This window comes from Coptis chinensis, chromosome 3, assembly GCF_015680905.1.
Source record: "Coptis chinensis isolate HL-2020 chromosome 3, ASM1568090v1, whole genome shotgun sequence".
Taxonomy (NCBI): domain Eukaryota; kingdom Viridiplantae; phylum Streptophyta; class Magnoliopsida; order Ranunculales; family Ranunculaceae; genus Coptis; species Coptis chinensis.
Window position 1 is genome coordinate 96,038,198 of NC_141458.1, and position 18,404 is coordinate 96,056,601.

The window sequence follows — 18,404 nt, forward strand, 5'->3', positions numbered from 1 at the left end:
AAGTTGATAAAAGCCCACTCGAAGTGCAAAAAGCTGAAGATCTCCCACCTCTGTTTTGCAGACGATGTCCTTCTCTTTTGTAAAGGAAACTTGGAATCTATCCAAACGATCAAGGACATCTTAACATCTTTCTCCAAAGCTACTGGGCTGAGCTTGAGTAATGAAAAACCACTCTCCTTACAGGTAGTATGTCAGAAGAGGAAGGTCGAGAGCTAGCTACAGTCATGAACATTTCGATTGTCTATCCGCCAGTAGCCTACCTTGGGCTTCCTTTGACTGCATCAAGGCTGGGAATTAGAGATTGTCTGCCTCTTATAGAGAAGATCACTAGTCGCATTTCCAACTGGAAAAATAAGGACTTGGACAGAGCGGGAAGAGTTCAATTAGTCCAATCTGTCTTGTCCTCCTTCCAAACGTATTGGGCCAAAACCTTTGTGTTGCCAAAAGCAGTACTGGATAAGGTGGGCAAGATTTGTAACAGCTTTATCTGGTCAGGACCAAAGATGGAAAGGAAGATGCACCACTCGAGTCATGCAACCCTCAGGATGACGAAAGAGCAAGGAGGTCTTGGGCTGATTGATCCAAAGTTTTGGAACAAAGCAGCGTATTGTGGGTTAGTCTTTAAACTGGCCCAGAAAACAGACAGCCTGTGGGTAAAGTGGTCTTGGGAACAAAATATAAAACAGAACCATTTCTGGACTATGAAAGTGCCAAAGGACTGCTCCTGGGTTTGGCGAGGGATTTTGAAACATATGGAAATCTCATGGAAGTTTGTGAGATATAGCATTGCAAATGGAAATGATACGAGCTTTTGGCATGATCCCTGGTGCTCGGGACCTCTTTTCTTAAATTCTCAAGCCCGAAATCTGCTAGCCCAATCTGTACCTCAGGAAGCAAAAGTGGCTGAAGTGATAACGAATAGGTGTTGGTCGAGAACAATTTCTGAATTACCGACTCGCGAAGAAGTGGATCCCGGATATCGAGATAAACTCTTTATCTTGTGCAGGACAGAGTTATTTGGACTCGACGAAGTTCAGGAGATTTCCGCGATTTCTTCGCATATCTTTGCTATTAGAAATGTGCGGAGTAAGGTAAAGTGGTTCAAACTTGTGTGGGGAAAAGCTCACAATACCCAAAGCACTCCTTTACTATGTGGCGCTTATTCTTCGAGCACCGCCAAACACAAAACCGCTCATGGCAAAAAGGTGATAAGCCAATCTCGATGTTGTCTTTGTGATTCCATGGAGGAAAGTTCGCCCATCCGTTCTTTGACCGCCCTACTTTCGAAGATAGTGTGGCAAGGTGTAAAAAAGCTATGGGATTATCGATAGGTTCGTGCGTCCCATGTTGAATGGTATAGGCTTATGCGCGTGTGCAAACCAAATACTATGGCGTCACGAGTAATGAGGGCTCTTATATCTTGCAAATTGTTCAAACCATCCGGAGTGAACGAAACTGGAGGATTTAAAAGAAGCGATGCACTCCTGCTGATGTGGTAAGTCTCCGAGCCCTCAATAGAATGAAACTATATCTGGGAAAAATGCTAGAATCGATCTGAGGGGGATGTGGGGTTCGCATCTTCTGGAAAAAAAGTTGGGAATAGGAGCAAGGTTCAAGCAAAGGGTGGAACATTGGGTTCGGTGGCAGGCAGCACCACCTAACACCTATACGCTAAATGCGGATGGATCTATGAAAGATGAGAGCACTGGATTCGGTGGAGTTTTGAGAGATAGTAACAGTGAAGTGATTCTCGCATATAGTGGATCTTCTCCTAGAAGATCGATCTTGCACTGAGAGCCGCTAGGGGTAAGAAAAGGGTTGGAAGGTGGCATAGCGAAGTGTATACGAAAGCTACAAGTTCAATCAGATTCTATGAGAGTGGTTCGATTATGACTAACGGTGAAGACCCAATCGCGGCAATCGCGGAACTTAGTCTCCCGTGATTAAAAGTTTGGCTCACGCTAGTTTGAAGAGATTGAGTTTAAGCATGTGTTCCGAGAAGGTAACCAAGTGGCAGATTACCTTTCAAAAGTCGGTAGCTCCTTATGTAATGAGTCTATGTTCTATATCCCCCCTATGGATCAAAAACTCGATGAGTTGATTAAAGGGGATAAGGATGGAAAAATGTATTTGCGTCTTTTGGCTTAATAAAGGTTGGGGTATCTTTAACCCCTAGTTACTTCAAAAAAAAAAAAAAAAAAGGTATTAATACCCATTGGTCTACTTTTTGCTGCAAATTTTGTTTCCTCCTTTCAGCACTAGGAAGTTGGTACCATAATACTACACGTCTTGCTAACCCCAATGACCTGAGATTCGAATTTAAGTCTTTCCTGAATATTTAGCAAATAGTCGGATTTTGCTAATTTTTAAGTTTTGTATTCTTTACGTTATTGTTTAAATTACTAATATTGTCACAGCCCGAATTTCTAAACAATTAAAAAAATGAATATTTGAAATATAAATATATCAAACATCACTTGGTTCAATTGTCTAAAAACTCAGGCTATGACGGGGTGGATACAACACATGTCAAAACCTAAAACCCACATCATAAAGAATCTTAACAACAAAAATAATCTCCAAAAATTCTCTATTTCACTTTATAAAAAGGCTATCTTCCGTCCCAATAAAACATCAAATAAACTCTCTGAATAACATTCTTAAATATCTTATTCTCATGTCATGCTAAAAATGTAAACTACATTATTACATCCTTTCAATAAGAATCAGACCTAATAAAAGAACTAACGGACTACTCCAGGCAAGAATCCCAATCACACGCCGCGGTTCCACTGCCTTCCACCTATGTTCCCAAGAACACACCCACGTTGCCAAAACAAAGCAAACATGGGTCAACAAAATGGAATTTGCTGGTATGAGTAGACTAACCATATAAAAACAATGTCATACTTTTATTATCCAAACAATCACTTTATATTTTCCCATAACTTAATCATTCTCAGCTTGGAAGATAGGTAGTTCCGTCATTTCAACCGGCATAGTTTCTTCCTAAACAAGACTTCCATTATATTAACTCATTCTAATAACTCGTTTTAATATCTAAATCATTGAATTAAAACTTACCGATATCCACTACTGTATAAGGGTAGGACTGCGTCCCTGCACAAAATGTTATTAAGTCCTACCCTCCTGCAAAAAAAAGTTAGAACTTCTATATAACATATGTAGATATTATATTAGGTATTCAAAAGTAAACCCAAACACTCGCATAATCAAAGAATAAAACTAACCCGCAAGGCGAATACCTTAGTTCCTCTCTAGGGCAGTCCAAAGAATCTGGTCATTCATGGCACATTCAATGAATACCCATAGATAACGCTAACGGGCAATTTATGGCACATTCAATAAATGCCCACCTATCACATGACATCTTCAGCCATAAAACTCAATTCCAAAACTTGAGGCGTGTAAAGTTCTAACAGAGTGCGGTAAATTTGTTTACGCATTATTGAACCTTATTGCATATATTATTTCAGAGAACGTAGGAGTATCTTGTTTCATGTATTTTTGGTTTATGCTTTATTAATTAGATTGATGTCTAAGTGTCATAACGTTGCATACCATAAAAACTGAAATATCACATAGTAGTTAATACACATACACACGTATATATAAAGGTCTTAGCCTAAAGCCAAGCATGCTAATAGCCCTAGACCTATCCTAATAGACCGAATCATAATCCGAGTTAAAAGGTCAAATTGAGTCAACTGGTCAAAGTCAACCCTGGTCAAAAGTCAACTCTGGTCAAAGTCAAAGTCAACCTGCCAAGAGTCTAAAAATAAAAATCTAAAATTTAAACCCATAAGCCCACCCACGATTTGGCCCAAGCCCAAATCGAAATTTACTGTTCATCTCCTTCCTCACAAAACTTCCACCAGCGCTTCCACCACCTATGCAGCCACCACCGGCCATCCCTATCTAGCAAGAACCCAACGGTTTGGTTCATGGGGAAAAACCCCATGTACCTATACCAACAAATCATAATTTCCTTATACTGTAAAAATCGCGACCTATGCCATTAATGTCTGTAAAAGCTTCCCTTCACACTCTCCAGTACTTAATCTCCCTTCAACAATCAACAATCAAAGCTATAGCCTAACCTTACAACAAAACCAACAAACCAAATTATTCAAACAATCAAAATCATGACGATTTGGTTTTGTTTAGACGCCATTACTGCTCTTCCGGAGCTTCAACAGCCCATATCGCGACAACAACAAATCATCCCTAATAAACCACCAACAATTTCCAATCAAAACAAAAAGGAGTTCAAACTAAAACAATTTTCGACAATTTCCTTCTGTTAGCTTGATGACGCCATTAACAGCCTCGTCCGAGCTCTAACAGAGTAAACTTCCTAGTTTCACTAGTCAACTTCTAACAGTTCACTTTAAAATCTCAGAGTTCAACAGGGTTAACAATTCACTTCAGAGTTAACAAACACTTCACTTTCAGAGTTTCACGTTTTAATATCAATCGAGCAATGTCCTAGCATTTAACAAGTTTTAACGATACAACGACACAGTTTTAACGATACAACGACACAGTTTTAACGATACAACGACAGTACCAAGGATAATAGCGGAGAATGGCGATAAAAATACTGTTGGCCGTAGACAAAGAAAATTATTTCTTTATACATGTCAAACTCTAGATTTAGTGAAATAGAAAAAAAAAAACTACTCACTGTTTATAAACCGAACAGCGAGAAAAATCCTGAAAGGCCGAAGTCGACTTCTTCGCGAAAGGACGATCTTCCTCGTTCAAAACCTTTTCAGTAAAACTCTTTTTTTTCCCCCTAAAACTCTCGCTGTGTTTTTCCCTCAAAAACTCTACGTGAGAAAACTCACCGAAAAACAAGGACAACACTTATCTATTACTTACGGGATTTTTATCCCTAAGCTGATAGTTATCCTATATTGTTTCGGAAAAAATAAAAGAATAAAAACACGGGGTGTTATAATATACACACCTTAAAAGGATCTCGTCCCGAGATTCAAGGTAGAGTGTAGATTAACCAAACAACAGTACGTCAAACAATAAATCTTTATAGAGTATAAAGTTAATAGATTATATCCCCACAACTAAACTTTAATAATGTAGAACATGTTAGCAGGGAGATTAAATTAGACACATCATTTACAGCTTGCACCTAATAATTATAGTACACCCATATAAAAATGAGACATACGTGTATACGCAAGTATACACACCTTAAAAGGAATAAACGTAATTAGTTTTCTTCAATTACCAACAATTAATTAAAATCATTCTTTCACAATTCAACATATTCATATCATCAACGACTTATACTATGTCCACTATCACATAGGATCAAGCACCTACAATGTGATGCATGCACACTGGCTCACACACCAACGATATGCAAGTATGCACTGGTTCACACACCAACAATGCATACAAGTTCTCTACCATCACATAGGATCAAACACCAACGATGTGTGGTATGCACACTGGATCACACTCCAACGGTGTACATGTATACACTGGATCAAACTCCAACGATGCATATAGAGAGATGTTATGTATATTGGATCACACACCAACGATATACATAACTTGGACAATATAAAAAAAAAAAAAAATTCAAATCCAACCTTTATCAAAAGGGTTTTCCTTATTCCTTGGGTAAATTCCAAATTACTCAAATATGAAATTTTAAAATAACATTTTCTTCTTTAGCCAATACTTACTTAAAATAGAAAACTCCATTAGGGAAAACAACACTATAACCTACCGCACAGTGTCGATTATAAATTTCATAAGAAACTAACCGTTAAAACAATCGAGCAATATCCTAGCATTTAACAAGTTTTAACGATACAACGACACAGTTTTAACAATACAACGACAGTACCAAGGATAATAGCAGAAGGGCAGTAAAATGCGCAGAAATTGTAGACAACAAAATTATTTCTTTATACATGTCAAACTCTAGATTTAGTGAAATAGAAAAAAAAAACTACTCACTGTTTATAGACCGAACAGCTGAGAAAAATCCTAAAAGGCCGAAGTCTACTTCTTCGCAAAAGGATGTCCTCGTTCAAAACCTTTTCAGTAAAACTATTTATTTTTTTTTCCCTAAAACTCTCGATGTGTTTTTCCCTCAAAAACTCTACGTGAGAAAACTCACCGAAAAACAAGGACAACACTTATCTATTACTTACGGGACTTTTATCCCTAAGCTGATAATTATTATATATTATTTTATCTATTATGTATTATTATTATTATTAGGAAAATAAAAGAATAAAAACACAGGGTGTTATAAATATGATAACATAAAGACTTTGACATTGTTGGGTAAAAGCACATATAATTATGTAGGATTAAGAGGGGAATTCAAATTAGTATTCCATGTCCAAGAGCCTTCGACATTTTTGTGACGTGCCTCCTCAGTCATGAATGAGTTTAGCAGTCATTCATGTTGTTTCACTGTTCACACATGGGGAATGTTGGTTGTCTTTTGATGTATCCGGTATTCAAGAAAGATTTGTGCGTCATCAATTAAGTTTTTTGTTGTACTATGTCTTCAGACTTAAGGGTGTTCATGGCTTAGTGATAAGATGGTTGAGAGTGAATTTAGTTTTTTGTACTATACTAGATTCTCTCTGGCTAAAAGAACAAAAAAAAGGAAAGAAAACCTTTATTAATTCAAGTTTCATTATGTAGACATTCGCTTAAGTTGCTTTGTGTGTTGTTCTTCGACTTGAAGTTGGTGTTCGAATGATGATATCATCATTTCTTGGCTTAAATTTTTTTTTGTTTTCTTTTTATTTTAAACAATAAACTGGGGTTCTAGCCTACCCCTAACCTGCATTAATCAAACCTCATATACATCTTTCCTTCCATATTATCCTTTACAATAGTCTGCAACTTTTCAGACAGAGGAGGGGTGAAGATTATACAAGAGTCAGCTATCAACTCTGAATGGTCAGCCAAGGATGCCAAATGATCCGCTGCCTTATTGGTTTCCCTAAAAACATTTTTTGTTTTATTTTCTTCTTCATTTAGTTCTTTGTTTTCATTTTGTTGTATTTCATGGCATGGAATGCGGGTTTTGCAACTTTTATGTTGTGCATTAGGATAATCTAATACTAAGACCAGATACTAACATATTTCTCCTCGATCTATATGTTCTTTTCTTTTTGATAAATCCGTTGCATTTATTAGACTATAGTGTTTGTGTGGTGTCACTTATATTGCCAAGTTATATTTCAAAATTAGGTGACCAAACATTGATTTTTGCATACTTATATTAAACTAACAGAGTTGTTTGGACCCTACTTATATTGCCAAGTTATATTTCGAAATTATTTGATGTTGATTCTGAACTTGTTTTGATGTTGGGGATATATTCAACTTGTTTTGAATTGGCATATGAAAATCTCAAAGATGATTATTTTTTTGGTTTTTTTTTCCCTTCTCTAGCTTTCAACTGATTATCTATTGTGTTTTATGTAGAATCAATTGATGACGTCTTTTTTCATATTGGAGCATCTGAGGAAAATGAAAATGAGGTCGCTTCGTCTTTTCATCCAACTCATCGAGACAACATAGACATAGTTAATAGCGAAAAAATTTCGTATTTTGGGATGAATTTTACAAGTCTGGAAGGTGCGAAACAATTTTATATAGACTACAGAAAAGCATTGGGATTTAGTGTCGTTACTCGAAGTACCCAAAAAAAAAATCCTCATTCAAACGAAGTGAGTACTTGTCAAATGACTTGCGAGCATTTTGGGACTTACATATAACAAGTGAAAAAAAGAACAGATGAGGGGTTTGAGAAAGAAGTAGGGTTCAAGAAATAAGTAACAAACAAGAGGAGAAACACAAATACGGTGAAATGCGGGTGTTTAGCAACAATAAGAGTGACAAAACAAGTCAGTGGATTATGGAAAGTGGTGAAGTATGTTGGTGCGCACAATCACAACCTTGTTAGTCCGGCGAAAAGGATGTGCATGCCTATTTGCAAAAATTTGCTTGTTGCAACTAAGATGTTGATTGACTCGTTACATGATGAAGGCATACCTGTTAATAAAGTTGCTGATATACTTGACGGACCAGAAAATGGTTTTTTTGACAGAGATCGTTGAAACCACTTAGGTCCGTCAAAGGAGTATAAGAAACATGTCAAATGTGATGCAACCGCAGTGCTAATTTTTTTTAAGAAGAAGAGTATAGAATACCCTAATTTCTTTTACGCAATACAGATGGATAGCGAAGCACGGGCAATAAATTTTTTCTGGGTAGATGGTCGTTCACGTATGCAGTTTCAGTATTTTGGTGAGGTTTTTTTCTTTGACACCACATATCGCAAGAACGTATATGAAATGTCATTTGAGCCATTTACTGGAGTAAACCACCACATGCAGTCAATCCAGTTTGGTTGTGCACTCCTTTTGGATGAGACAGAAGAATCTTTTGAGTGGGTTTTTCAGACTTGGCTTGTAGCCATGGGCGAGCATGCCCCATCTTCAATCATCACAGGTCAAGACAGAGCTATGATGGCGGCTGTTGCGAAGGTTTTCCCAAATACAGGACATAGATTTTGCCTATGGCACATTTTGAAGAAATTCCCTGAAAAACTTCCACATGTTTATTTCAAGAGGTCATCTTTTAAAAAAGCTATCAAAATGTGTATTCGGAAAACTTATATTCCTAGTGGTTTTGAAACGAAGTGGAAGGAATTGATATCTACATATGAGTTGGTGGAGAATGAATGGCTCATAGGACTATATGAGATTCGAGAAAAATGGACACCGGTTTATCACTTGGATACTTTCTATGCTGGCACTAATACTACCGGGCATTCCGAAGGCATGAATTCTTTTTACAAGAATTTTTTCCGTTCAATTACAACTCTTAGTGAGTTTGTGTTAAAGAATGATAGGTGTTTGAGTAGAATTGTTCAAAGAGAAAAAAGAGAGGATTATACTACAGAACACTCGGATCGTATCGTCAATAGTAATGCCTTTCTTTTGAAGAGTGCATCAAAAGTGTATACAAGGAATGCGTATGATAGGTTCAAGAAAGAATGTGAGAAAGCTCGAGCTGAGTATTTCTTGGATGATGATGAAAAGGGTAGTGATGGCTACACAACCTAAACTTACAAGTCTCGAGTGGAAGGTGATCAGCGTGAATGGAATGTGAAGTTCAGCTCAGCCACAAAACAAGGTAACTGTGAATGCAAACTTTTCGAGTTCCTAGGGATACCCTGTGGACACCTTGTAAAGGTTTTTCAGTGTCATGATATAGAGATACCCGATCACTTTATTCTAAATAGATGGATGAAAGGGGCTAACAAATATAGAGCTGAGTATGACGGTGGACTAGTAAGTGGCCATGAGAGTTCTGAGGTACTGAAAACTACCCGATTTCAGATGGTTGCCAATCAATTAGTCTATGAAGTGGCTGAATCAGATTAGACTTACTAATTGATGTTGAAAAGATTACAAGCACTATCACTGGAGCTGAAGGAAATAAAGAAGACTAACGATGGGACCAAGATTTCAGTTGTCAAGTCATGCACTGTCAATGAAAACTCACAACCTGCAATTGATGCCTCACAAGTTTTACTTATGAATCCCAACATCTCACAAACTAAGGGAAGGAAAAAGGAAGTGAAGGTTTACAAAAGTAGTACTAGAATAAAAGGAGGTTTGGAGAAAGGCATTGCAAAAGCTACCAAAGGGAAGACAGGCAGGAGATGTACTAGTTGTAACCAGGTTGGTGTTAATCACGACAAACGAAATTGTCCACAAAATCCAAATAGGAAGAAGGGGATAAGTAAGTAAAGTGATTTCCATTTTCATTCATTCCTAGTATACTAAGTTTAGAGTTCACTATAAAATTAACATTTGTCATCACTTTCTTACTTGACAGTTATTGATGAGGAGATTGAGGATGTGGACAATCATAGAGATGATGATGATGACGAAGATAGAGATGGTGATGAAGACAACGAAGATAGAGATAGTGAAGAAGTTGAATTTAAAATTTGAAGTTAGAATCATTTGTGTTTGAATTTGAAGTTATGTATATGAATTTGGAATTTGAAGTTATGTATAGTGGGGTTTGAATTTGGAATTTGAAGTTAGAATCATTTATGTATGAAGCCGGGAAGTTATGTATATGAATTTGGATTTTGGTTATGTGCGTTTGAATTTCATGTTTGAATTTCATGTTATGTGCGTTTGTATATTAATATGAAAATGTGCGTTTGAATTTCACGTTGAATTTGATATTTGAAATTTGAACATGAATTTTAATTTGAATTTGGTTGGATATGACACGAACTTGGTTTGGATATGAAATGATATTGGTTTGAAGTTTGATTAGGGTTTCGTTGGATATCAAATGAATTTGAGTTTGAATTTGGTTGGATATGTGCGTATATGAATTTGGTTTGAATATGAAATGAACTAAAATCAAATAAAAATTTTGATTAGATTTTGGTCCAGACGACCCACCCATGTCACACAAAACCATCCAAAACGATGTCCAAATATCGTTTACAGACGAAACTGGCCTTAACGACCTCTGCAGATCGCTGAGATATAGACCTAAATGATCTTATGGGGTCGTTTAGAGGGCTGATGAGCGGTTTGAAGAGGTCGCTGGGATATAAACCTAAACGATCTTATGGGGTCGTTTAGAGGGCTGATGAGTGGACTGAAGAGATCGTTTCTAATATTTCACTACACCAAAATGGCCATTTTGTAACAGGGCAAATTTTCCATGTGTAACACTTATATCCGTTACTAGCTTTCTAATGGATAAAAGCGTTAGGCATTACGGTATCCGTTACTGTACATCTATTTTCCTCTTTTTTTTTTTTTTTTTTTTTTAATTTTCTAAGGATTTATTTATTTTCTAATTTTTGGTAACAATTGTATCCATTAGAAACGCCCGTAAGTGGAAATAAAATACACTTAAAAAAATTAAATAAAGTTCTAAAATTCGAAAGGGTACATTTCTCTTCTCTCTCAAGCTCGTCTCCCTTCACTCTCCTCCTCTCAAGCAAAGCAATGAAGTCTAGGGTTCCAAATCTAATTGTTAAAAGAGGAAGGCAACCGGTTAAATTTGAAATTTCTCTCTTTCTTCTATGGTTTAGGGACGACGAATCAGACTAACTAGATCGAGGAGGATAGCTTGGAGGAAGACGAATCAAGTATACCCCCTTTTTAGTTTGATTTCTCTCTCCTCTAATTTGTTTGTCACAAAATTCTAATTATTTTTCTTTTTGGGTTTTTCAATTTGGGGCAGGTAAGTTAAACACAGAAGTGTTTCTAGTGTGCATCTCTCTTCCTGTGAATCTCAAAAGAAAAAGAAAAAAGATGGAAGCTTTCGTTGATGAGAAGGCTGTTCGTGTAGAAAACGTCTTCCTTGATTTCCTAAAGAAGTAAGTAACTTACCAAAACCCCCTTCGTTTTCTCTTATCTGAATTCTTAATACTAATTTTTCCTCTTATCTTCTTCAGCTTCAAGTTAGATCATAACTCAGGAGAACCATTCTACGAATTAGAAATATAAGCAATGAAATCAAAGGAATCCACTGAAACAAATTTATTAGTTCTTAGTGGGTGATTTTTTTGTAGGTAGTAGAGATGGGTTTTGTGCACTTTGCTCGTTACGCGATCATGTTGAGCTGTCGTTATCTTCATCTGGGAGAGTTGTTTCGCCTTACGGATGATAACTTGAGCTGTATCCTTTTCTTGATTTTTTTTTTATTTTTTTTTTCATTTAATTGATTAATTGGTTTGTATAGTGTGATTTTCTTGACCTATGTAATTACTAGATTTGTCATTGAGTTTAAGGAGGTATGAGCAGGAAGATGCGCATGAGTTCTTGCAATGCTTGTTGGATAAATTGGATAGCTGTAGTATTGTGGATGTAAGCGCGAAAGATGAGGAGAGTGCGTCTTATGTACAGGATTCTAGTCTTGTCAATAAAATATTTGGTGGTCGCGTCCAAAGCAAGGTATATTATTTTTGTTAAAGTTTCTTGAAATGAAGAAATTTACTTTGAACGTTGACAAGAACTTTGGATTTGATCACTTTTAAATAGTTAACCATAAGTTATATCTATTTGGTCTCTGTCGGATCTATCTGGCACATTGAATGGATGAAGGAGTAATTTACATGACCAACACAAAGTAAATGAAAAATGTGTAAGAGTAGTGATCAACAAATGGAAGCTTCAATAGTTCACTGGTTTGAGGAAGTCATTTTACTTGGTGAGCATTACTAATATTGGTGGACTTGTACCTCTCTTTGGTTCTAACTTTTATGTTTTGAGATGCGAGGTGATGACCCATTTATCTTAGTTATTAGGATCTGGTTTTTTACTTTATAATTGAAATCCAATAATTGTGGTTCTATATCTAGTTTTTGGTGAATGGCATGTATAAGTTATTACTTGCTTGACAAACGCTATATGGAGTTGTTTAAAGTTGCTTAATCTGCACTTCTTTATTTACGAGGTTTAGCTCTACTTTCCTACTCTGACATGAAAAGAAAAACATATTTTTCTAGTTAGAAAGCTCATATCCCCCTCCCCCCTTCAGGACTAGGTGTGGATGGAATGTCTAAAACTCCAGTAAGCAAGATAATTGTGTCTTCACCTTTGGATAGATTTCATTTCATGGGAGCAGAGGTCTGCAGATCTTCCCCGGTCTTCTTTTGTTAGAGATCAGAATGCTATGAACACCTTTGAGCAGCATGTAGCTGAATCAGAGAGAAAAGCCAATGTCTCTATGAGTTCCTGGAGATCTATCGGCCATGGTCTCCGATCAAAGTCAAATATACTGCAACCTTCTTCATTGGTGGAAAGCCATACAATTAACATGAATGGGGCCCAACATAAGAATAGTCTCTTTTCAAGCTCCTTGTCTGAATTATTTCATAAGAAATGTGAGTTCCCTTCTCTTATAATTATGTATTTATGTTCTTATTCATGCATTGTTTATGTTTGGATGCTGATCTTCAATTGTTTCATTGTTCTATTTTTGTTAATTGGTAAAAATAAATCAGCATTAAAACCTGCTTTTTTTTACCTGCTTTCCATTTCCCCGCTTTTCAATTTTATCTCGGACCGCTCCTCCTCCTCACCCCACTCCAACTCTATGCAATAAATGAATACTGTTAGGGACCCACTAAAATTGCCCCCCCCCCCTCCTTTTTAGAGCTTTAAGCAATAATTATCACTTTTCTACAAATCTTTACTAATTTTCGATGAAGTGTGTGGGTTCCTATGTCATAGTTGATATCTTCTTAGGTGTGTGTCAGTTAGGGTCTTGGTGAGGAGAGTCCTCTCTGTTTGTATTATCATTCTGAAATTTATAACGACCATCTGTTTTACCGGCCAGGAAAAAAGTCAACCCGCTAAAAAAGAAAAACAGAAGAAGTAGCAATTACAATTGCATCTATTTTGGAATCAGCTGCTAGTATATACTCCTGCCTCATGCTCTCCTTGTTGGTTTTTCCTTATTGTATCTATTTTTCCTTGTTGGTTTACAATTGCATCTATTCTAGAACACTTATTGTGAGAAATATCAATAGCAATATTGAAGATTCAGAACTGAAGCTTCTTTTCGAGGTAAACATTGGTTGAACTTATTTCATTGTTTAATAATATTCAGTGCTAGTTTCTAGATCATTTATAGGTTTTGGTGTTGAGTCATATTATCATACTGGCTTTGGTGTTCTGTGGCCTCAGCAATATGGAGATATACGTGGTCTTTATACATCATGCAAGCATTGTGGATTTGTTATGATTGCATATTTTGATATAAGGGCAGCGCGGAATGCAATGAGAGCACTCCAAAATAAGCCATTGAGGCGTAAAAAGCTTGACATCCACTATTCAATCCCAAAGGTATGATACTAAGATTGTAATTTAGTATTTTCCTATGGTTTTTTGGTGCAGGCATTATTGTTGTGTTGTTGTTTTATCGGAGTTGTTGTGCTGTTTTGGCGTAGGAATGATTAGAACTTGGTTCGTGTTACCAATCTCTCATAGGACACGCGTGAGCTTGACCTGCAAGATCTCTTCAACACTTTTGGTCATGTGAGCCGTGTTTACATTGCTTACGACCATAAAACTGGCATAAGCAGAGGCTTTGGTTTTGTCAACTTTGTACACAAAGATGACGCCAAGAACGCTATTGCAAAGCTCAATGGTTATGGTTATGACAATCTCATCCTTAGAGTAGAGTGGGTTCGCCAAGAACAAACCTGGATTGTTAGTTGCTCCTTTTTCTCGAAATCGATGAGGTCCACTGGTAACTGTCATTTTAATATGTATGACACTATCAAGTTTTTATGTTTTAGATTGATGACTATTTTTATAATAATGTTTAATTGATTGGTGACTTTGTTTTTTGTTATTCATTTGTTGATTAAGTTTGTGGAATGTGATCTTTATATCATATTTTCTAGAACTAGATGTGCATGGTGGACATTATTTGACTCAGGATTTTTTTTTTTTAGTGGCTACAATTTACTAACGGATATTTCCGTTACAAACAATAGTTAGTAAATAGCACATCCATTACTAACAGATATATCCGTTAGAAATGACAAATTTAATTTGGCCACCAACAATTAGTTATCTGTTACAAAGAATTTTAGTAACGGATATAACCGTTACTAAAATTATTATCAGTAGCGGTTATATCCGTTACTAATTTTGGCCTAAGTGAGAGTGACGCCCCAGAGCTAACGGATATAACCATTAGTAAAAATATAAGTAACGGATATAACCATTAGTAAATGCCTTTTCTGATGTAGTGTTTCTTTGTGACCTCACTAGGTCGTTTGGACCAAAATTCCAGATATTTATAATTGGATTTAGATTTGTATTTCTCACTTAACATATTACTTAACATAGTATGAAAAGAAACCCAACTACTCATCGTCTACCTCTTAGAACTTAGAACCCTAAAAATTAACTTTGTTTGATAACTCAATTGGTTCCTCTGTCAATTCCTCTTTAACATAGGTATGTCTGATCCTCTGTCAATTCAGGTCAATGTAACCACATCTCACCTGAAGCTTGGTCCCATCTTGACAAGTTGCGCTTCACTAATGTGCCGAGTCGCACTAATACATTGAGTGATTTTTCAACGTCGCGATGAAACGTTGGAGATATTTAATGATTGATATCAAGGAAATATTAGTCGTATGCGGAGAAAGGAAAAGAAACTTTTATAGAGTATTATTGAAGAGGGAAAATGATTCAATGAAGAAAAATATTTTTACTGCTAAAATTGTGTTGTTCTCAATTGTGAGTTTGTTGGTTGGTGTGGGCATTGGCTGGATGGTTTTGGTTTAATTACCCTTAATTAGGTGTTTGATGTATGTAAATTCTGTTGTATGTTGATGTAAGATATCTTTATTTTGTTTGTTCATGTGAGAGATGTCTAATGCTATTTGTTCATATAAGTAAGACATCTTTAGATGTGTTTTTGATGTAAATTTGTAATTAGTGTTTGTACGTATTTTGTTGCGTAATGTTATCTAATGTTAGTTTATGCATGTTTTGATCTCTAAGTTCTATAAGAAATTCCATTGGTGTGGGCATTGGCTTGATGGTTTTGGTTTAATTAGGTGTATATAAAAGCTGACACCAGCTCATTTTTGACAAAAGCTGACACTAGCTCATTTTTGACAATTTCGCAATCTTGATTGGTTGTTGAACCCTAAACTCACTAACTAATAGGGTTTTGTATATAGATTAGGGTTTGGTTAGGGATTAAGGTTTTGTATATAGATTAGGGTTTCGTTATGAACTTGACATTTGAATATGAATTTGACGTTGAATATAAATTTGCCATTGTATTTGAATTTGAAGTTTGAATAATCATTTGACGTTGAATTTGAATTTGCCATTTGAATATGAATTTGACGTTGAATTTGAATTTGACGGAAAATTTGAATTTCACTCTAAACGATCTTGCCAGACCATTAGGAATCACTATAAACGACCTCTTCAGACCACTTCAATTTAGACTTAAACGATCCCATCAGATCGTTTGGCTCTATAGACCAGCGATCTGCAGAGGTCGTTAAGGCCAGTTTTGTCTGTGAACGATGTGTGGGGATCGTTTTCTATGGTGATATACGACTTGGGTGGGTCGTTTGGACCAAAATCAAAGCAAATTTACTATTTGATTTAGTTCATTTCATATCCAAACCAAATTCATATACGCACATAACTTCAACTTCATATTCATATACATACAACCATATTCAAATTTAAACTCAAATTCACGTTCAAAATCAAATCATATTCATATACATCAAACCATATTCCAACTCAAACTCAAATTCACGTTCAAATTCATATACATCACTTCAAATTCGAAATTCCTATAAAATAACTTCAAACATATAAATTCAAACCCTAATCAAACCAAACCCTAACCAAACCCTAATCTAACCAAACCCTAATCCAACTTCAAACCCTGATCCCTAACCAAACCCTAATCTATATGCAAAACCCTAATCCAACTTCAAAGCTCCAACTTTAGACACGATCACAACGGTAACGCCCACCAATAAACTTGCACCAGGTCAAGTTTTCCGCTTCGTGGAACGATCTCCTTGCTTCCTCGGGAATCGCAGGCCCACCCAATTGCAGACCTTTCTCAAGCATGAAAGTAGTTTCGTCGAGAATGTTGCTCTGTAAAAAGAAATGCAAACCTAATTTAGCATATACAGTTTTAAAAGAGCGGAACTGCAATTCTAAAAGCACAAAACTCACCAGTCGAGTTCCTAGGAAACTAGGAAATATCTGCAAGGATAAATGAATAGGAAGCTGAGGATTTATCATTCAAATGTGAGTATTCATTTCATACCATTCCATATAGCCAAACTCACACTCTCATGGATAACTTGTCGGGGGTCCTCGATTTTGGGGTTGGATCACGTGATTCTCCCATGTGGTCCAATATGCCGAAGCAAGATTCCATTTGACCTCATATCTGCGTCCGTTGGTAGTTCTTGCTGCGACATTTGGCTGTGGATGATTGGCGGGTATAAGCTGCAGGTGACCCAACTGATGGACCGCCCTACAAACAACATAAAGCTCCACGATACCAAAAAAACATATAAAGCCCTCAAAATAAACAATATCATCCACCGGGCGTAAAGCTCTAACATTGTTGTAGGGCCACCATTCAACCTATTATATGAGAAAATAAATCATTAATCACATACTCCAACTATTAATTAATCAATAAAATATTAAACAAACCCATATACTTACCATCGAACAAGTTGTCTCATCAAGAAATTTTCGAAAACACTGCAACGCATGTTTTGTGTTAACATAGTGCGGAGCGGCAATTGAGTGCCTACAACATCGAGGCTGGGGCAACTCATACTCCAAGTTTGGGATTGGCATGAAGCATGGGAAGAACTTGTAGATCCACGCCTAGATTTATACACACACAATTAAAATACTAATAAGATAGGGGAGATAAAGGGTTAACATATAAAGGAAAATACAAAATATTTATCTGTAGGAGAGTGAAATAGCCTGAAATCCTTTCACTTTGTCATATGTGGCAGCCCCAATACCACAGTACAAGTATGCAAGTATTGCTGCACCCCACGCATACTCATTGATCTCGCTAAACTTCAATAGCAACCTCAAGTAACAAACAGGCACTGCAGTCCCAGACTTGTCGGGGGAAGAGAATACATCCAAAGAAGAATAACAAATAACCTCTGATAGCATGTTGTACCTCTATCAAAGTCAACGCCTTCTTCACACCCCCTTTTAGTTTAATCGCACTATCATGCACCTTCCCGGCCATGTGATGCTTCAGGAATTGTAATCTTACTTTTGATATGAAGTGGCTAACTTCCAACTCCTTTTTAATCGCTCCCAACGATATATTAAGAGCGCGGTTAAGAATGTTCTGAGTCTCTTCCAACTTTATATCAATGTTCCCTTGCACGGCTCTTCCTTTTATCGAGACTCCTAGGAGTTAGGAGACATCATCCAAAGTGATAGTCATCTCCCCAAATGGCATATGAAATGTGTTGGTCTTCGGATGCCACCTCTCCACAAACACAGAGACCAACACTGAATCCTGATGCTCATAGACTCCCATCACAAGATCATACAAATAACCCGTCCTTCTGAGCTCGTTTTCAAATCTAGGAGAGTTTTTAAATTCTGACTCCATATTCCATTAAGTTAACTTGGTTAGGTGCTAACCACACTTCAAAACTCCGCACTCTTAAAACAATAAAGACAACAAATAGTCAATGAGGAGAAGATTTAATTTCTTAAAAAAAAAATTTTAAGTACTAATTAATATTAATATTACCTGCCCCTCCCAAACAT

General features: G+C 36.5%; 1 long non-coding RNA gene and 1 pseudogene across 1 annotated transcript; both read left to right on the top strand.

Moving 5' to 3' along the window:
- The first annotated feature begins 8,258 nt into the window (after positions 1-8,258).
- On the top strand, positions 8,259-9,152 carry LOC147511872 (protein FAR1-RELATED SEQUENCE 5 pseudogene; annotated as a pseudogene).
- A 2,171-nt stretch (positions 9,153-11,323) lies between these two features.
- LOC147511873 (uncharacterized) lies at positions 11,324-12,914 on the top strand. The gene is made up of 4 exons (XR_015217090.1): positions 11,324-11,449; positions 11,645-11,750; positions 11,845-12,026; positions 12,613-12,914. It is a non-coding gene; the product is annotated as an uncharacterized LOC147511873 (long non-coding RNA).
- The last annotated feature ends 5,490 nt before the right edge of the window (positions 12,915-18,404 follow it).